The sequence below is a fragment of the Perognathus longimembris genome, chromosome 3 (genome assembly GCF_023159225.1).
Source record: "Perognathus longimembris pacificus isolate PPM17 chromosome 3, ASM2315922v1, whole genome shotgun sequence".
NCBI classification, from domain to species: Eukaryota; Metazoa; Chordata; class Mammalia; order Rodentia; family Heteromyidae; genus Perognathus; species Perognathus longimembris.
In genome coordinates, this window is record NC_063163.1 from 95,509,260 (window position 1) to 95,522,541 (window position 13,282).

Genomic DNA, 13,282 nt, shown 5'->3' on the forward strand with positions numbered 1-13,282 from the left:
ATCAAGGCCTGGGCACTGTCCCTTAGCTTATTTTGCTCAAGGATGGCACTCTAAAATTGAGCTGCATCTCCACTTCAGGCTTTTTTGGTGATTAATTGGAGTTAAGAGTCTCATGAACTTTCCTGCCAGGCCTGGATTAACCTCAGTCCTCAGATCTCAACCTCCTGATTAGGTAGGATTACAGGTATGAGCCACCAGAGTAGGAAGGCACCTAGCGTCTTATGCAGATTTCTGATAAATAAGTCCAGCTGACTAAGGCACCTGGAAATGGTCATGTGTTCCACATTGCTAAGTAGATAGGTTTTTGTTGGCTGTAATAAATCTCTGGATATATCATAGAGCTTAAATTCAGGGACCTGGACCTTACTGGCTGGCTTTTTGCTGCTTAATTGGAGATGGAGTCTTGTAGACTTTCCTACCTGGGTTAACAGCGATCCTCAGATCTCAGTCTTCTGAGCAGCTAGGATCACAGACCTCAGCCACTGGCACTGAGATTTTTGTAAAACCTTTTAGGTGTTTTCTAACTATTTCCTATGGACAAAGTCTATTCCTTAATCTTATTTTTCCTGGCTAAGACAAGGTGCCTTTGCCTGAGGCGAGGACTCCATTCCTGGAGGCATCCAGAATATCAGCTGCCAACAATCACATCTGGGAAATGATTTGTGCTGTCATTCAAGATAAACATGTTTATTCCTTTGTTTCTTGATGAGCACATGCTCATCCTTACTATAGTTCTGGGTGGCAAAGGAGTCACAGACCTAATTGCCATCCTGTGATTTCAGGTGGAAGTGATGTATTTCTGCCTCATGATAATGCATGCCTTTCCTCCTGGTCTCTCTGCAAGCATGAACTTTCCTGTTTTTGCCATTCTTGCTTATGTCATAGGCATTCTGTATAGGAGAGAAAAAGCCCCTTGAAGGAAGCTCCCCAGGAGGTTACAGGTACACAGTTCAGCCAAGTAGGTGACTCGATGAGATGCATCTCTTTGTGTTTGCTCGGGTGGGGAAGGGCGTGACAACATGTTGGAAGAGACTCGGCACTGTGCCAAATAACTTTACCACCTGAGGTATGAGGCAGTTCCTCTACGTTGTGGTTCCTGTGTGGTCCAGGATCGCTGTGAGAAAGTGATTGTGTGGGGAAGTAAACAACTCACTAACACCCATAATGCACAGCATGCTCATTTCTGACTCTTGATTTCAGCACCCCTTGGACCTCCTGTAATGGTGCATTTGAACCGTTTGAAAATAAAAAGATTTTAAAAAGTATAGGTGGAAAGCTGTGTGCTGGTGGCTCATGCCTGTAATTCTAGCTACTTAAGATGCTGAGATCTTGGGGGCTGGGAATATGGCTTGGCCGTAGAGTGCTCTCCTTGTATGCATGAAGCCCTGGGTTTGATTCCTCAGCACCACATAAACAGAAAAAAACAGAAGTGGAGCTATGGCTCAAGTGGTAGAGTGCTAGCCTTGAGCAAAAGAAGCCAGGGACAGGGCTCAGGCCCTGAGTTCAAGCCCCAGAATTGGCAAAAAAAAAAAAAAAAAAAAAAAAGATGTTAAGATCTGAGGATTGCAGTTTGAAACCAGCCTGGGCAGAAAAGTCTGCAAGACTCTTATTTCCAGTAAACTTCTCAGAAAAAGTCAGAAGTGGCATGGTGGCTCAAGTGGTAGAATGCTAACCTTGAGCAAAAAGAAGCTCAGGGACAGTGGCCCAGACCCTGAGCTCAAGGTCCAGGACTGGCAAAAACAAAAAACACAAACCAACAAAGCAAACCACAAAACAAAAAAACAAGTGGCAAGCCAGGCACTAGTGGCACATGCCTGTAATCCTAGCTACCCAAAAGGCTAAGATATGAGGATTGTTGTTCAAAATCAGCCTGGGCAGGAAAGACCGTGAGGCTTTTATCTCCAATAAACTACTCTAAAGAAGTCAGAAGTGGTTCTGTAACTCAAGGGATAGAAGGCTAGCTAACCTTAAGAACAAAAGCTCAAGGACAGTGCCCAGGGCCTTAGTTCAAGTGCCATGACAAACAAAAAGAAAAAGTGGCAGAGACAGATATTGGTAGCTCATGCCTGTAATCCTAGATACTCAGGAAGGTGAAATCTGAGGACTGAGGATTGATGTCAACCCAGGCACACAAATCTGTGAGACTCTTATCTCTAGTTAACCAGAAAAGAGCCAGAAATGGAGGTGTGGCTCAAGTGGTAGAGCCCTAGCCTTGAGTGAGAAAGTCAAGTAAGAGTATAAGGCTCTGAGTTCAAACTCCAGTATTGGCACACACACACAAATAAACTGGTTGACAAAGGTTGTGTGGTGTGTGGTGGGAGAGAGCTGCTCACCTCATGGTGGCTAGAAGGCACAGAGACAGAGAGAGGAAGAGGAGATGATGTACCCTTCAAAGGCACACTCAACACCTCCCACCATTTCCAGCACCTACCAATGGACTCATTGAATAATGAATTCATATGTGGATTAATCTATTGATTAGATCAGAATCTTCACAACCCAATCTTTTTTTTTTTTTTTTTGTCATCGTGGGGCTTGGATTCTGGGCCTGGGTACTGTCCCTGAGCTCTTCAGCTCAACACTAGTGTTCCACTACTTGAGCCACAGCATTACTTTGATTTTCTGGTGGTTAATTGGAGATAAGAGTCTCACGGCCTTTCCTGCCCAGGTTGGCTTTGAACTGCGATCCTCAGATGTCAGCCTCCTGAATAGTTAGGATTACTGGTGTAAGTCACCAGCGCCCGGCATCACAACCCAATCTTTTCCCTAAAGTTCTACCTTTCAACATGTAATTGGAGACAAAGCTTTTTTTTTTTTTTTTTTTAATGCTGATACTGAGGTTTGAATTCAGGGCCAGGGCACTGTCCCTTAGCTTTTTTTGCTCAAGACTAGTGTTCTACCACTTGAGCCACAGCTTCACTTCTTACATTTTAATTGTTACTTGAAGATCAGAGTCTCCCAGATTTGTGTGCCGGGGTGCCTTTGAACCTCAATCCTTAGTCCCAAGCCCTTGAGGATTATGGGCATGAGCCACCAGAACCCAGCTCATCATAACATTTTTAAACCATAGTCAGTAGTTACAGATTCAGATCCTTTCCCTATATTTACACACATGCATATAGCTAGTTGTGTATTTTACATGAATGGGACCATACATACCATTACCTCAGCAAATGGTTTCCTTGGAAGATATTTTCTCTCCAATTATAAATGCAATTCAAATTTATGAGGTCTCTTCTAAAAATCCAATCCTCAAAAAAAAAATTCCTGTTAGCATATTTTCCAGTGTTTCCTCTAGACTTTCAAACTATTTAATTACTTGGATATATCTTAATTATTCAATAATTTCTCTGTTAAAGGACATCCAGATTGTTTATGATTAGCTGCTATTAGTACTGCACAAAGCATGCTTATGTGCATAGACTTCTTTGTGTACTTTTGTAGGCTGGGTTCTTCCAACTGGATTATTGGGTCACAGGCAACACATACTTGAGAGTTCTAGCAGATGTTATCCATGGCCTATTTCCCCATACCTTCAGTAGCCCTCAATTTTTTATTTTTTATTGTGAGGCTTGAACTCAGAGCTGTCCCTGAGCTCTACCACTTTGAGCCACTTCTGGTTTCCTGGTGGCTAGTTGGAGATAAGAGTCTTTCCTGCCTGCACTGACTTTGAACCATGATCCTTAGATCTCAGCCTCTTGAGTAGCAAGGATTATAGGCGTGAGCCACCAGTGTCCAGTTTAGCTCTGGCTTTCACTCTTAATTTTCTCTCATTCTGAGTGGTAAAGAAGGTTGTTTTCTTGGGTACTTTATGCTCTGTTAATGACTTGTGAGTTTATTAATTAAATGTAATCTTCCAGAGAAAATTGTATCCTTTGCTGAGTTTTCCTTGGGCTGCCTTTTCTTTATTGAGTTGTTATTCTTTATATAATGTGGATGTGTGTGTGTGTTTGTGTGTACACACTGTCAGTGGAGCTTGAACTTAGGGCCTTAGGCTTTCATTTGGCTTTTTCCACTCAAAGCTGGTGCCCAGCCTCTAGAGATGCACCTCCACTTCTGTTCTTTTGCTGATTAATTGGAGATAAGAGTTTGACAAGATTTTCTCCAGGGTCTTGCTTTGAATAATTATCCTCACACCTCAACCTCTGAGTGGCTGGAATTACAGACTTGAGCCAACAGGGCCCCACCTCTAAATTGTTTTGCAAACTAGTCTTTTGTTTTGTTTTGGGCCAGTCCTGAGGGCTTGGAACTCAGGGCCTGAGCACTGTCCCTGGCTTCTTTTTGCTCAAGGTTAGCACTCTACCACTTGAGCCACAGCTTCACTTCTGGCTTTTTCTGTTTATGTGGAGCTGAGGAATTGAACCCAGGGCTTCATGCATGCTAGGCTAGCACTCTACAGCCAAGCCACATTCTCAGCCCTTGCAAACTAGTCTTTGGATTGATATCTTTGTATTTTCAGGGGCTTTCTAGCTCTAGTGAGTGGTGGCAGTTGCTAGGTAACACTTAAATTCAGGTGTTAATTCAGTAGGTAGCCTGTCAGTCTCATGGTACTTAAACTCTTAAAGCTGTAGCTGTAGTAGGGTTGCATTGGGTTTATGGGAGAGATGATCAAGGAAAGTGTTCATCTAAGCAGCTAGTAGGCTATAGCTTGAAAAAAATTCTTATGATAGTTCTGAGTGAGATCCCACCCTTCACTGCCTTCCTCAACTGCATTTTGCCTAGGTTGGACATAAGTGACTCCATTTTGAATCCATCAACGCCATCTAAGTTACAGAGGCTGGGAAGTTGGGGTGGCCGGGGGTGGGGGGAAACGACAAAGTAAGACTCTGGGGCTGACAACCTGGACATCCTCTAAGGCCAGGGCTGTAGGGCTTCCAGTTCAATGGTAGGGTGATTGGCAGGTGTATAAGGTCAGGAGTAACTCCCTAAGACTTTGGTAATAGCCAGAACCCTAGACAGAGTGTCACCTAACAAAATCCGGAGACACCACTAGGAGGGAAGACCTGGTGGGGAAAACCTGTTTTTATTCAAGGAGCTATACACTAGGAATCTTCTAGCAATGACTCACCCTTCCTGAGCCAACAGAAGTCACAATCTTGGTCCCATAGGAATGACACCTGCCCCCCCCCCCCACCAGATGTCAAAGTTCCGAGAGTCCCTGGCACTTGCCAGAACTAGATTCCGCATGTTCAACAGAGTACCTCGGTGACGTGTGCGAAATCACTGTTCCTGCTGGGAAACTGAGCAGAGGTCTGGCTGGTGATCTCAGCCCAGAAGTATCTCGGGAGGCTGCCCAGGGTCAGCCCAGGAGGGAGCATTCCAGAGCTCTCCACTGGCTGACATGTCCTCGGAATCTGTCACTGAATTGGACAGCAGGGGTGGTCTTGTCTGGATGAGAGCCCCTCGGGCAGGCCACCTTACACCCTGGGAACCCCGAGGAATGGTCAAGTACAGCCTTGACAGCTGACGCAGGATGCTAGGAGTGGCAGGCAAGAAAGGGGATTTCTCATGCTGCTTTGCAAAGTTGAGGGTCATCTTAAACTTAATATTAATGTAGTTGGGTTTGTGTGTGTGTGTGTGTGTGCACACGTGTGCATGCACGTGCACAACAACAACTTAGGTATAAGGTAGGTGTCAGTGGCTCATGACTGTAATCCTAGTTACTCAGGAGGCTGAGATCTAAGAATCATGGTTCAAAGCCAGTAAAATCTGTGAGACTTCTTTCTCCAATTAACCAGTAAAAAGCTGGGGGTGGTGGGGCGCTGGTGGCTCACGCCTGTAACCCTAGCTACTCAGGAAGCTGAGATCCAAGGATCTCAGTTTGAAGCCAGTCCAGGCCATAAAGTCCATGAGACTCTTATCTCCAATAAACTACTCAGAAGTGGTGTGTGGCTCAAGTGGTAGAGTGCTAGCCTTGAGCAAAAAAAAAAACAACAACAAAACAAAAACTCAGGGACAGCACCCAGGCCCAGAGTTCAAGCCAGGATGGGCAAAAAAAAAAAAAAAAAGAAGAAGAAAAAAGCTAGGTGTGGAGCTGTGGTTCAAGTGGTAGAATGCTAACCTTGAATGGAGAAAGCTAAGGGATGGCACGTGAGGGCCCTGAGTTCAAGTCACACACACACACACAGAGTAAAAACTACAACAAAACTTAAATGCATGTTTGTCTTCTTCATCCCTCTTTCCTTCTCTCCCTTCCTTCCCTCTCCCCTTCTCTTTCTTTTCATTTTTTTGTTTGTTTTTGTTTTTTGTTTTGTTTTGTTTTTGTGCCTGTCTTGGAGCTTAAACTCAGGGCCTAGGTGCTGTCCCTGAGTTTTTGTTTTTTTTTCTCAAGGCTAGTACTCTACCACTTGAACCACAGTTTCACTTCCAGCTTTTTGCTGGTTAATTGGAGACAAGAGCCTCACTGATTTTCCTGCCTGGGTTGGCTCTGAACCACGAATCTCAGATCTTAGCCTCTTGAGATTACAGGCGTGAGCTACAGGCTGGGCTTCTCTATTTTTGTTTGTTATGTAGTAGCTTTATCAAGATATAGTTCGCATATCACACAATCCTCCCAGCAACACTAAGCACTTGGCACTTTCTAGCATCTTCAGAGACCTGTGCTGCTCTCCCCACCAGAGAATGCCAAGACATTTGCATTACCTCAGAAAGAAACCTGTACACATTAAGCAGCCACACCCATTTCTCCTTGAAGCCCTAGCAGCTGCCCATCTCTAGTCAGTCTCCATTTGTCTCTTCTGATCATTTAATTTCAACTCAGACAGGATGTGTCCATTTGTCCATGTGTCCATTTGTGTCCCAAGTGATAAGCACAGACATGGCTACTAAGCACCAGGATTGGGAGATCTGTGCTCAGGTTGATTAATCAGAGTTGGGCTGGGTCCATTCTCTTCCTGCCTGGGTGGGGCCATGTTGGGATTTCCCAGGGCTGAGCAACCAGGGCTAAACATCAGGGACAGGACACAGAGCCAGTTGAGGCCTGAGGAGTCAGAACAGCCCCTGGGAGCTTCGTGAGGACTGGAGCGGGGTCTGGGGGAGGTTGGCAATGGTCAGGGTAGCAGGTCTGTGGGACCCCAGGACCCTGTAATGCAGTAAAAGGGCTTGTTGCTGGTTCATTGGACACTAGAAGTTCCTGTCTTTTCTGCTCAGGCTGAAAAGATCAAACCCGTGATCTTCAGATCTCAGCCTCCTGAGTAGCTAAGATTGCAGGCGTGAACCACTGGTGACTGGCTTCTTTTAGACTTTTTGTCTGGGCTAGACTCAAACTTTGAACCTCCAGAGCTCAACTTCTTTAATAACTAGGATTACAGACATGAACCCCTGGCCCAGTTTGAGTCTTCTTTCCTTTAAAAATAAGTTTTATAATAGAAAAGTACATTCAGACAGAAATAGAAGGGTACAGTGACACCTCTTGCTCCTCATTACCCACTCTCTAGCCCCAGCAGGTCCCAATTCATTTATTATCCAATCATTTTGTCCAGCCCCTGCCTCCACTCCCACCATGGATTAATTAGAAGCAGATCCCAGATCTATCATGGCACTCGTAAGTATGGCTTGTATGCACACACTTCTGGAAGGAAGGGCCCAGGATGAAAGGACCTGCCAGGGCCCACGTGCAGCCAGCCTAGAGGGGGACATTGCTAAATATGAGGCCATTTTCCCCACCCCCACCCACCTCCCCATATGACATCCAAATGGGACCAGCCCGGCTGTGGCCACTGCACAGGTGTTCCTGAGGTCATTTCCTGTCTGTGCTGGTCAGGGGCATGGCTACCGGCTTCAAACTCTGAGGTGTTTCCATTTCCTGTGTCTGTTTTGAAGCCGAGAGGAAGGCCTCATGTGAAATGATCCTTGTGTGTTACATAGGGGCTGTGGTGTTGGGTAAGGTCAAGGGGCCAGAGAAGAGAACAGAGGAGTGTGGATATGTATGTCGTAGGACAGAAGGAATGTGGGAGACTCTCTTGCTTGCTTGCTGTCTGTCTTTTCTCTTTCTTTCATGCCAGTACTGGGGCTTGAACTCAAGGCCTAGCAACCCTTGTTTGGCTTTCTTGCTGGTACTCTTCCACTTAAGTCCCTTTTTGGTGGTTAAGTGGAGATGAGTCTCATGGATTTTTCTGCCTGGGCTGGCTGGCTTTCAACTGTGATCCTCAGATCTCAGCCTCCTGAGTAACTAGGATTATAGGTGTGAACTACCAGGGCTCACCTTCCTTCTTTCCTTCTTTTCTTCCTTCCTTCCTTCCTTCCTTCCTTTCTTCCTTCCTTCCTTCCTTCCTTCCTTCCTTCCTTCCTTCCTTCCTTCCTTCCTTCCTTCCTTCCTTCCTCCCTTCCTTCCTTCCTTCCTCCCTTCCTTCCTACCTTCCTTGTTAGTTTGCTTGCTTCCTTGCTTGCTTAGGTTTGAACTCAGGGCCTGGAGCTTGCCAGGCAGGCACAGGATCAGCAGTAGCTGAACCATGTCTCTCGGTCAAGCATTTGATTTCAAGGTTACACACAAATTGTTTTATCCATATCCTTCATGATTAAAGAAAGGTTTTCTGTGGAGTAGTTTATGAATTATGGAAAGAAATGTAAACCTCATTTCTCTATATTTCCAAGCACTCAAATGGAATGTCAAGTTTTACTCTTATTAAAATTGGGGCACAAGCCAGGTGCCAGTGACTCATGCCTAGCTGCTCAGGAGGCTGAGAATTGAAGTTCAAAGCCAGCTTGGGCAGAAAACTCTGTGAGACTCTTATGTCCAACTAACCAGCAAAAAGTCAGTAGTGCAGCTGTGGCTCAAGTGTTAGAGCAACAAGCCTGAGGGAAAAAAATTGGCACAGAAATAAAAAACAATGTGCTTTTGAATATGACTTATCTTTTTTTCTTTCCAGTTCTAAAGCTGCCAAATCAAGGTAAAACACATTTTAAAAAAAATCAGACTATTCTGCAACAATGGGAAAGCAATCAATCTAGTTCAAACATGGGAAAGGGAAATGAATACACATTTCTCCAGAGATGTCCAAGCAGCATGTGAGAGATGCCCAAAACAAACTAACCACCCAAACTAACAAACACCGCTGAGAGTCCACTTTCTTTCAGTTAGAATGGCCAATATCAGAAGCTGGACACTGAGTGGTGAGTGTGGCCTAGTGGTAGAGTGCTTGCCCAGCATGCATGAAGCCCTGGGTTCAATTTTCAGCACCACACACACAGGAAAAGTTGGAAGTGGGCACAGTGGCTCAAGTGGTACAGTGCTAGCCTTGTGCAAAAAGAAGCCAGGGACAGAGCTCAGGCCCTGAGTTCAAGCCCCAGGTAAGAAGAAGATGATAGCTCACACCTGCAATCCTAGCTGCTTGGCAGAGATTGAGAGAATCAAAAGTCAAGGCCTGTTATAGCAAAAAATCATGAGATCCTCCTACATCATTTGAACCATCTGGGCACAGTGGCTCATACCTGTCATCCCAGTAACTTTGGAAGCTTGGGAAGATCAAGGTTCCAGCCTAGTGTGGGCAAAGCAGTTGGTGAGATCCCTTGTCTCGGCAGATGTTGGGCATGATAGTGTGAGAAAAACTGTCTTTTCTATCAAAGTGTAATTGCTTAAAAGTTCCTGCTTTGACCTAGTAACTTGGCTCACTATTTATTTATTTATTTATTTATTTATTTATTTATTTATTTTTGTGCTGGTCCTGGGGTTTGAACACAGGGCTTAGACACTGTCTTTGAGCTTCTTTTGTTCAAGGCTAGAGCTCTACCACTTGAGCCACAGCTCCACTTCCGGCTTTTCCTGTGATAAGTGTTTCAGGGACTTTTCTGGGCTAGCTTGCTTTTTTTTTTGGCCAGTCCTTGGACTCAGGGCTTGAGCACCATCCCTGGCTTCTCCCCGCTCAAGGCTAGCACTCTGCCACCTGAGCCACAGCGCCCCTTCTGGCCGTTTTCCATATATGTGGTGCTGGGAAATTGAACCGAGAGCTTCATGTGTAGGAGGCAAGCGCTCTTGCCACTAGGCTATATTCCCAGCCCCTAGCTTGTTCTTGTTTGATCCTTATATCTCAGCTTCCTTAGTAGCTAGGATTACAGGTGTGAGCCACCAGCTCTGGACTCTTGTTAAGGAAAAGTAGAATTGCTTTAAGAAAGATTTGTAAAATATAAGGTTTTGTCTTAAACGGGTTTCTTTTCAAGATGGAATGAAGACATACCTCAGGCTGTTCAAGAAATAGCAGCAGGTGTGGGTATATTCTGAGGATACTTGTGAACTGTTAATTTTATTTCAAAAACCATGTAAATACACCTTATGTAAATACATTTTACCCTGTTCAAACTAACAATTGCAAGTAGATTGTGAACTTGAGCTCACCCACTGTGAGCAGAGGAGGGGGGGCCAGCTGCATTAGCAATAAATTCCTGAGCAAACTGCTTGCTCTGTGTGCTTCCTTGCCAGATTTTTGGCTGATGGTGCACCCTTCTGTGCAATAGTAAATTTTACCTTGCCAAGACAATGCTTTATTTTCATGTCTATCATTGTGACTCCAGTGGTTCTTGGACAGTATATTTATAACAGTAGCACATGCTAATCACCCCAGCTACAGCACGAAGTATAAAGTAGAAGGATCACAGTCCAGGTAGCAGGCTCAGGCAAAGAGTGAGACCCTATCTCAAAATAACAAATGTACTTTTCCAGCAAACATGAGGCTCTAATTTCAAATTGGAGAGAGAGAGAGAAAGAGAGAGAGAGAGAGAGAGAGAGAGAGAGACAGAGAGACAGAGAGACAGAGAGACAGAGACAGAGAGAAAAGAAAGAAAAAAGACTACTAATAAAAAAGATGACAGGGTGTGGTGACACATGCCTATAATCCCACCACTTGGAAGGCTGAGATTGGAGGATCACGAGTTTGAGGCCAGTCTGGGCTATATGGCAAGAAACTTGTCTAAAAACAAAAACGAAACAGAACAACAACAAAACCAGAAGCCAGGCACCAGTGGCTCATGCCTATAATCTTAACTTCTCAGGAAACTGAGATCAGAGGACCACGGTTTGAAGCCAGCCTAGGCAGACAAATCTGAGAGACTCTTTTCTCTACATAACCAGAAAAAAAAAGGGGGGGGGGGCTGGAAGTAGAGGTGTGGCTCAAATTGTAGAGCTCCAGCTATGAGCGGAAAAAGCCGAGTGATAGCAAGAGGTCCAGAGAGCAAGCTCCAGTACAAAACCAAAACAAAACAAAACCAGAATACAGAAAATAACAAGTGATAATGAGGATGTGGACAAATTGCAAGCATGTGTTTGCTGGTGAGAATGTAAAATAATGTACCACTGTGAAAGACAGTATGGTTGTTTCTCACAAGTGAACCAGGCAGGGCTCGGTGGCTCATGCTTATAATCCTAGCTACTCTGGAGGTTGAGATAGAGGATTGAAATTTGAAGCCAATTCTGAGGCAAAATAGTACTCAAGACTCCATCTCCAATTAGCAAGCAGAAAGCAATAAGCTGACAAGAGTGCAAGACTCTGGTTTCAAACCTCATATTCTGCACATACACACAAAAAATTGATACTGCCATCATATGATCTAGTAATACCACTTCTATATATGTACACTGAAAGTATTGAAGGTAAAGACTCAAACAGGCACACACACACACACATACACATTCACAGCTGCATTGTTCACAAGAGCCAAAAGGTGGAAAGATCTTAGTGTGTGTGGGGGGGGGAGGGGGATGAATAGGTAAGCAAAATGGGATCTATATAGAGAATGGATTGGAATGAGGGGCAGTACCAGAATGTTGAACTAAGAGCCCCACTAAGCAAGTGCTATACCACTTGAACCATGCACCCAGTCCTTTTTGCTTTTTTGCCCGTCCTGGAGCTTGAACTCAGGGCCTGAGCACTATCTCTGGCTTCTTTTTGCTCAAGGCTAGCACTTTATCACTTGAGCCACAGTACCACTTCTGGATTTTTCTATATATATGGTGCTGAGGAATCGAACAAGTACTCTACCACTAGGCCATATTTCCAGCCCCCCTTTTTGCTTTTTTTGTGCCAGTCATTGGACTTGAACTAAGGGCCTGGGTGCTACCTTTAAGCCTTTTAGCTCAACGCTAGTGCTGTACCACTTGAACAACAGCTTCCCTTTCCAGTTTTTTTTGGAGTAGGTTATCAAAGAGTTTCTTGGATTTTTCTGCTGGAACTGGCTTTGAGCCTCCATCTTTGGATCTCAGCCTCCTGAGTAGCTGGGATTACAGGTGTAAGCCACCATACCTAACCCATACTGTTAGGTCTATTGGGGGAATATCCTCCTTTCTCTCTCCTCTTAGTGATAGCCTCATCAGAACTGTCAATCACCTGACTGTGAGTCAGAAAAGGACCCAGTCTCTGAGGTCACTTCCTGAACAGCCCCAGTTACAACTCCTTTGGACAGTGAGAGGTTCCCAGGGTCTGAGATCACTTCTGCATCCACTGTGGTCTCACCTCCTTCCCTCCTTTGCCTATATAATTTCTCCACCATTAGTTCCCACTCTCTGCCCTCCATCTTGCGCAGGCCTGCAGTTTGTTCTCCCACAATAAACTCTTTTCTGCCTGAACCACATGGTGGTCTCCTTTCAGCAAACCTTACACATACAATGCATTATTATTCAACCTTAACAAGGAGGAGTAATATTTTGACATGCCACACCATGAACTTGGTTTGGAATTTTTGTTTGTTTGGTTTTGCTTTTTATTTTTGCCAGTCCTGGGGCTTGGACTCAGGGCCTGAGCACTGTCCCTGGCTTCTTTTTGCTCAAGGCTAGCACTCTGCCACTTGAGCCACAGCACCACTTCCGGCTTTTTCTATATATGTGGTGCTGAGGAATTGAACTCAGGGCTTCATGTATACGAGACAAGCACTCTTGCCATTAGGCCATATTCCCAGAACCCTGGTTTGGATTTTTTAAACTATTTATTTATTGGTACTGAAGATCAAACCCAGGACATTGCACTTGCTAGGCAAGTGCTTTGCCACTGAGCTACATGCATAAACTTTGAAAAAGTAAAATGAGCCCAACCCACAGGAGAAATATTATATGATTCGACTTATACGAGGTATATAGGGAATGTACGTTTTGCTGAGAAAGGAGCCCCACCACATGGTGGCAGAAAAGAGTTTATGGGGGGAGAGCCCACATAAGATGGAGGCGTGAGGAGACAGAGGGGAAGAAAGGAGAAAGAGAAGAAGAGCAAAAGAAAGAAAGGGGACTCAGGTTGACCCTTTGTTGATTATATAGGGAAGGTGAGAGACAGGACCACAGTGGATTCAGAAGTGATCTCAAAGC